This window comes from Ptychodera flava, chromosome 6 (assembly GCF_041260155.1).
Source record: "Ptychodera flava strain L36383 chromosome 6, AS_Pfla_20210202, whole genome shotgun sequence".
NCBI classification, from domain to species: Eukaryota; Metazoa; Hemichordata; class Enteropneusta; family Ptychoderidae; genus Ptychodera; species Ptychodera flava.
This window is the reverse complement of record NC_091933.1, coordinates 24419035-24425723: the sequence shown is the minus strand read 5'-3', so window position 1 is coordinate 24425723 and position 6689 is coordinate 24419035. Positions and strand designations below refer to the sequence as shown.

The following is a 6689-nucleotide window of genomic DNA, read 5'->3' as shown; positions in this document are numbered from 1 at the left end:
AAAGTGTGAGTGTGAAAGGGCTTTACAAAAGAGAACAGAATGGGTAAACACTTGCCTTTAGCGAGGGAGCGTAATTCATAAGTGTCTTCTTATAGTAGAACCTCAATATCAGCTCAAAATGCAATATATCATTGTCGCTGCAACCATCAGGTACATGTATTCGCAAACCCATTCCATAATTTTTATGAAACGTAAAATATGGAACGCCGTTGCTGCCTTCTGATGTTTATTTGCTGTATCTGATGAGATGACATCAATATATGATTTAGTAATGCCTTTATATGATTAGGTCGTATCAATATATGATTAGGTGACGCCTTTATATTATAAGGTGGTATCAATATATCATAAGGTGCCCTTAATATATAATTAGGTGATATCAATATATCATTTAGTAATGCCTTTATATGATTAAGTCGTGTCAATATATGATTAGGTGACGCCTTTATATTATAAGGTGGTATCAATATATCATAAGGTGCCCTTAATATATCATAAGGTGACATCAATATATGATTTTGTAATGCCTTCGTGTGTGTTATCGGCAAAATCAACCAGGCGTTGAAAGTGTGGGAGTTGACTAGTTTGTTATGTTTACATTTTTATTTCATTCTTTCATTTTGTTTGCATTTTTATTATATTATGTTTACATTTTTATTTCATTCTTTCATTTTGTTTGCATTTTTATTATATTATGTTCGCTTTTTTATTTCGTTTTCTCATTTTGTTTGCACTTTATGTTTACATTTGTATTTCATTTTCTCATTTTGTTTGCATTTTTATTATATTATGTTTACATTTTTATTTCATTTTCTCATTTTGTTTGCATTTTTATTTCATTATGTTAACATTTTTAATTCGTAGACTTGTCCCACAATCCTTTTAACAAAATGGCTGGAACCGTACCAATAGTTTGACACTGGCTATAAATGAACTAGTACTAGAAATTGCTGATTCCCTTCGATCGGCATCCAAAGTTCGTTAGTTGGAATATATGTATACGATAGCTTAGGTGCTTGTCAAAATGAACTTATTGTACTCAAACTTTTATCGCCATTTCTGAACTTAAGCTTACGGCGACTAGTGTTTTGCCCTTTAAACTTAGTACATTTTTTATGCTAAGGACGCACTCTCTGTAGTACGTCCATGGTTAAATAAAGGTTAACAAAAACGTAAAATAAGATCAAGGGACTTGCTTTTAAGTACATGTACTGCAAATTTCACAATCTGCCTTACAAACTGAAATGATAGCGAACGCATATAACAGTATTTCACACAAACAGGAAAGCGAACTTTCGGCGCTAGGCTAGGGAGATACATAAATTATGATAATGAGACAGATAAACATGTGAACACAATCAAATAAAAATGTTAACACAATGAGAAAATGCTATAAAAACCTTGAAAAATGACTGAACGAAATATAAATGCTGACACAATATAAAAAAATTTAAAGCAAAATGAATGCACGAAATAGAAATGCAAACATTATTACGTAGAAATTCAAGCAAAATGAGTAAAAGAAAAATAATGTTTAAAAAATGACATTCTTTTTTCATTATTTTAACATTTTTATTTCGTTTTTTCATTTTGTTTGCATTTTTGTTGCATTATATTTGCATTTTTTGTCATTTTTAATATTGTTTGCATTTTTATCTTGTTATGTTAGCATTTTTATTTCATTTTCTCATTTTTGTTTACATTTGTATTTCATTATGTTAGCATTTTTATATCATTCTTTCATTTTGTTTACATTTTTGTTTCATCATGTTAAAGAAATGAAATGTAAATATATCTTAATAAGAATGGAAACAAAATAAGAAAAACGACATAAAAATGTAAACATAATACAATAAAAATGCAAACAAAATCAAAGAATGAAATAAAAATGTAAACATAATAAGATAAAATGCAAACAAAATGAAGAATGAAATAAAATGTAAACATAATATAATGAAATGCAAACATAATGAAATAAGAATGCAAACACAATGAGAAAACGAAATAAAAATGTAAACATAATAACAAAAAAATGCAAACAAATTGACAATACGAAATAATGTAAACATAATGAAATAATGTTAACACAATTGTTTTGGCACTAATCTCACCTCATATCCAAGTACCGCATCTGCATCTGCCTCTTCCCCACTCGTGAGGTATGGCTGATGCCCGACATGCTGTTTTATCGGATATTATCAGATAAAATCGATAATATCGTCTAAAATCTAAGTTAGAGTCTAATACTAGGCAGGTAGTTAAGTGGCCAATATATTATCTAATAAAAGAGCATGTCGGGCATCTGCCTCTTTCCCACTAGTCTAATATTAGACTCTGACTTAGATTTTAGACGATATTATCGATTTTATCGATATCGGATATTATCCGATAAAACAGCATGTCGGGCATCTGCCCCTTCCCAACTCGTCTAATATTAGACTTTAACTTAGATTTTAGGCGATATTATCGGCAGGTAGTTAAGTGGCCGATATATTATCTAATAAAAGAGCATGTCGGGCATCTGCCTCTTTCCCACTAGTCTAATATTAGACTCTGACTTAGATTTTAGACGATATTATCGATTTTATCGATATCGGATATTATCCGATAAAACAGCATGTCGGGCATCTGCCCCTTCCCCACTCGTCCAATATTAGACTCTAACTTAGATTTTAGGCGATATTATCGGCAGGTAGTTAAGTGGCCAATATATTATCTAATAAAAGAGCATGTCGGGCATCTGCCTCTTTCCCACTCGTCTAATATTATACTCTAACTTAGATTTTAGGCGATATTATCGATTTTATCGGATATTATCCGATAAAACAGCATGTCGAGCATCTGCCCCTTCCCCACTCATCTATATTAGACTCTAACTTAGATTTTATCCGATATTATCGATTTTATCGGATATTGTCCGATAAAACAGCATGTCGGGCATCTGCCCCTTCCCCACTCGTCTAATATTAGAATCTAACTTAGATTTTAGACGATATTATCGATTTTATCGGATATTGTCCGATAAAACAGCATGTCGGGCATCTGCCCCTTCCCCACTCGTCTAATATTAGAATCTAACTTAGATTTTAGACGATATTATCGATTTTTATCGGATATTATCCGATAAAACAGCATGTCGGGCATCTGCCTCTTCCCCATCCACTCGTCTAATATTAGACTCTAACTTAGATAACTTAGATAATATTATCCGATAATGCCTATAGTGCCAATGTCGCGGTATCCTGAAACAATGGCCTATTTACACGTGTGACCAGAACGCCGAACTAAACGACGATCTATACCCTGTCCTCGGGCTTGCAGTCATAACAACAACGGCATCAAACGAGATGCAAGACATAAACATGGTTATGTGTACATCCTGAAAAACACTCAAAATTGGCATTTAGTAGTCACAATTTGAGAACTGTGTGTAAACTACAATGCTCCAGCTAAACTGTGTAAACACTGTAAACAGGCAGCTTTGTATACACATTGATATTTATAAGCTCCCCAAGTCCGCTCTGACACCTATCAGTCCGCTCTGACACCTATCATTGGTTGAATGAGATATAAGTGGACAGGTAAACATCGACGATTTAGGAAAGTTGGAGATTTCCAAGTGAGTAAATGTTCCTGGTTAATGTTATGCCTTTGCTGAAATGCAGGAAATGGTTTTGTTTATGGCTATATGGTAGTGTTGTTTGGGCCTGATGACAGACGAAACTAGTTGTAGCTGGTGGCTATTCCTTCAAGTATTTAAGGGGCGAATTTTGACTCCTAAAGTACAATTGTGGTTAACAAGCCGTCTTATTGCATAACGATGTTGCCATTTGTCTATTTTCGATGTGTGAAAGTCAAGTCGCCAAGCGTGAGGATAATAGTAAGCCTTTTGCTACATGCCAAGTACAAAGTCGCTTGTTGTTGGATACACAAGCGACTGTGACCCAATACATGTACGTCATGGTAATTGCGTCATTCAGGTCAGGCCAGTCTTTAGGGAGCCGTCATTATTTACGGCCTTGGGGTGGGGGATCGGAGGAATTTCATCAAAAACTCGAGTAAACCCCCTTGCTAACCGCGATGACTTTTAGTAACCCTCTCTCTAACTCAAAAATTTTGTCTGTCCCCCCCACTTAGAAGAGTTAAATACAAATACATGTGTTTGTAAAATTTACAAAAATACAGCAATAGTAAAGACCTTTAAAATACTGAAGTACCCTGCTAGATTATATTGGTTATCTCATGATGGTTGAAAAAGCTGAAACCAACAAAAGGATATTCAAAGTGACAACAAAATACAGATGTAAAAGCTCTCGCTATGACCAGTATCCAACCATATAATATTGTTTACTTTGGGATGGGTATAATGACAGGGTTTTCAATAGGATATCTCGCTGGGCAGAATTTGGAAGTACAGATGGGAGAGCACCCGAGAGACTGAGGGTGAAAGTGTCAGAGAGGGTGTCCCCTATGTTGCGTGGAAAATTTTGAGAAATTGATGTGTGCAATGGTGCAGTCTGGTGCAATCTAAGAGGTGTTTTTAAGTCCCCCTCTCGAATCGAAAATTTCGAGAAATTGGTGTGTATAATGGTGCAATTTGGGAGGTGTTGCAATTTATTTTGCATTCGGTAAAATTGTTTGAAAATGATATTGAACACTGTACTGTAAAACACTTTGCTTTTTTAGTGATTTTGCAATGGGACTTTCTTTGCAATCAGCGGGTTTTTAATTTAGCTGAAAAGACCTCTTGACCATATTTAACATGGGGAAAAGTTTAAATTAGCGGCATAATAAATTAGCGAATTTAAACACTTTGCTAAATTAGCTAAAAAAGGATGCTAGCTAAAAAGACTTGTTTTACAGTATTTTTATGAATTTTTTGCATGATCAGTGTTTGAGTCACAATATTCAACAACCAAACAATGACAATACATTTTGCAAAAAACAGTTTCTCAGTTTGCCCGAGATTCAAGACCAAAGAATACGCAAGAATGGAAAATCTGTGACCCTCTTGTGTCATTTCTTCAGCTGCCAGCTTAAAATGAAAAGCCTGAAATCAATTAAAATATATGTTTCTGTGATAATAAATGGTGGGAATTCATACGGTTCAGTTTTGTCCTAGATCCTGTGAAATATTTGAGTAACTGTTGTGTGCAATAGTGCAGCCCGGTGCAATCTTAGAGGTGTTTTCAATTTGTTTTTTACTAGTAAAATTGTTAGAACTTCCCAAGGAGGAGCAGGAGAGGGGTGTCCCCCCTTCTCGCATTGAAAATTTTGAGAAATTGATGTGTGCGGTGCAAAATGAGATGTTTCAATTTATTTTGCACCAAAAATTGGGTTACCCCCTCTTATTCCTCTCCACATTTTGAGCAACCCCCCTTAAAGTTTTCAATTTTTTGAGTGACCCCCTCACATTCCTCCGACCCCCAGGCCGTTAATAATGACGGCTCCCTTAACCGACCTCTTTCATGGTCTGAGAGTATAACGGTGAGCAACTCTGGTTTAGTTTCCTGTAACACGTCATGAAACTGACATGTCAGTCATGTCAGGACAAGTCAACTAACAAAAATACGTTAGTACTTTTTTGTATTTGTATACGATTCAATTCATGTACTACGTTGGTAATATGACCCTATGAGAGTGTGTGATATACTGCATGTAACAATTCTGTAAACAGCGTTTGCTATTAAACTTTATAAACCAAAGAAGTTATTCTGAACGTTGATATAACAATGCTTACCTTTTGGGTTGTTCAAAGGTTTTTAATTGTATTATTGTTCTCCTGTGAGACATCTTCCGTAGATAACGAAGGGTGTGAACAAACAGGTCAAACAACTGATGTGGAGTGTACAGTTCACATCTATCTCGATAAAAGATCATGATCCCATAGGAGACAATGAACATAGGTACAACTAAGCCGAAGAAGTATTACTAAAACCTATATTTTATTACTTATTTGTTCCACATAAAATACATAAGCTTGTTTCATACCACCGCCCAGGTTATATTCGTCACTAAATACAATTTGACAAGGTAATCAATAGTTTTAACCCCGATACCAAATACAGCTGGTACGCCGAGCTCGTATCATACTGTACTACATGCGTGACAAACATTGATCAAATTTGCAAAGTTCTTATGTTAAAAATTGAAAGCCCGTCGTTTCATCATCTTTGAAATCTTTGAACGGGCAAATTACACTATAAACCTATGTACAATAATGAATTTAATGTAACCATTGGTTTCATCATATTTACCAATCCTGCTATAACCACAATCCTAAATGGACAGGCAGTAATAGTTGTTCTGTTGGTACACTTTTTTAGGGGGGGGGCACTCGATCCCAAACTGGGCACAGGTTTACCCAAGGTAGTTCAATCTGCGAATGACATTTTTGGCCAAATATTTATATCACAACTTGCATTTTCTACAAAATGATCGGTCGAAAGTACTTATTTGGTGTCAAAAGTTGGGTCAGAATCAAAAAAGGGTCAAAAGTCTAAAGTTTGTCAACAATTTTTCGGTCAGAAATCTACACAAAACATAAAGTGGATGATCGGAACCGTGGTTTGTGTACTGCCTTTCTGTGACATAGCCCCTTCCTCCGAGTCCGGGGCTGCATTGCAAAATTTAGGACAACTCGGACGAATGGTCAGGTACTGCACGACCATGCAAGATCGACTGTTTAA

General features: G+C 35.2%; 1 protein-coding gene across 1 annotated transcript in view; it reads right to left on the bottom strand.

Annotated features, from left to right (window-relative positions):
• Positions 1–6689, bottom strand: part of LOC139135269 (Y+L amino acid transporter 2-like) — a 69630-nt gene that overhangs the window by 24110 nt on the left and 38831 nt on the right. The gene's annotated exons all lie outside the window — the stretch shown is intronic.